This window comes from Phaethon lepturus, unplaced genomic scaffold, assembly GCF_000687285.1.
Source record: "Phaethon lepturus isolate BGI_N335 unplaced genomic scaffold, ASM68728v1 scaffold28435, whole genome shotgun sequence".
NCBI classification, from domain to species: Eukaryota; Metazoa; Chordata; class Aves; order Phaethontiformes; family Phaethontidae; genus Phaethon; species Phaethon lepturus.
The window spans coordinates 11,508-11,752 of NW_010538811.1; positions in this window are offsets into that span (position 1 = coordinate 11,508).

The following is a 245-nucleotide window of genomic DNA, read 5'->3' on the forward strand; positions in this document are numbered from 1 at the left end:
AGCCCCTGCGAGGCAGCGCTTTAACCCACACCCGAGCGGCAAGAAATTTCCAAGAAATTAGGATATTTCTGGTGGCAGATTGATGAAACAGAACTAGGGCAGCGTTTTCCGTGCAGAAAAACAACGTCTCCCCATAGCCAAGGCTATTTATAACCCCTGGGAATGACGGGCTCCGCTATTTCTGGCTTTGGGGCTAGCAGGGGACTCGGTGACGCGGCTCCGGCGCCCGGCCGCCCCGGCGAGGT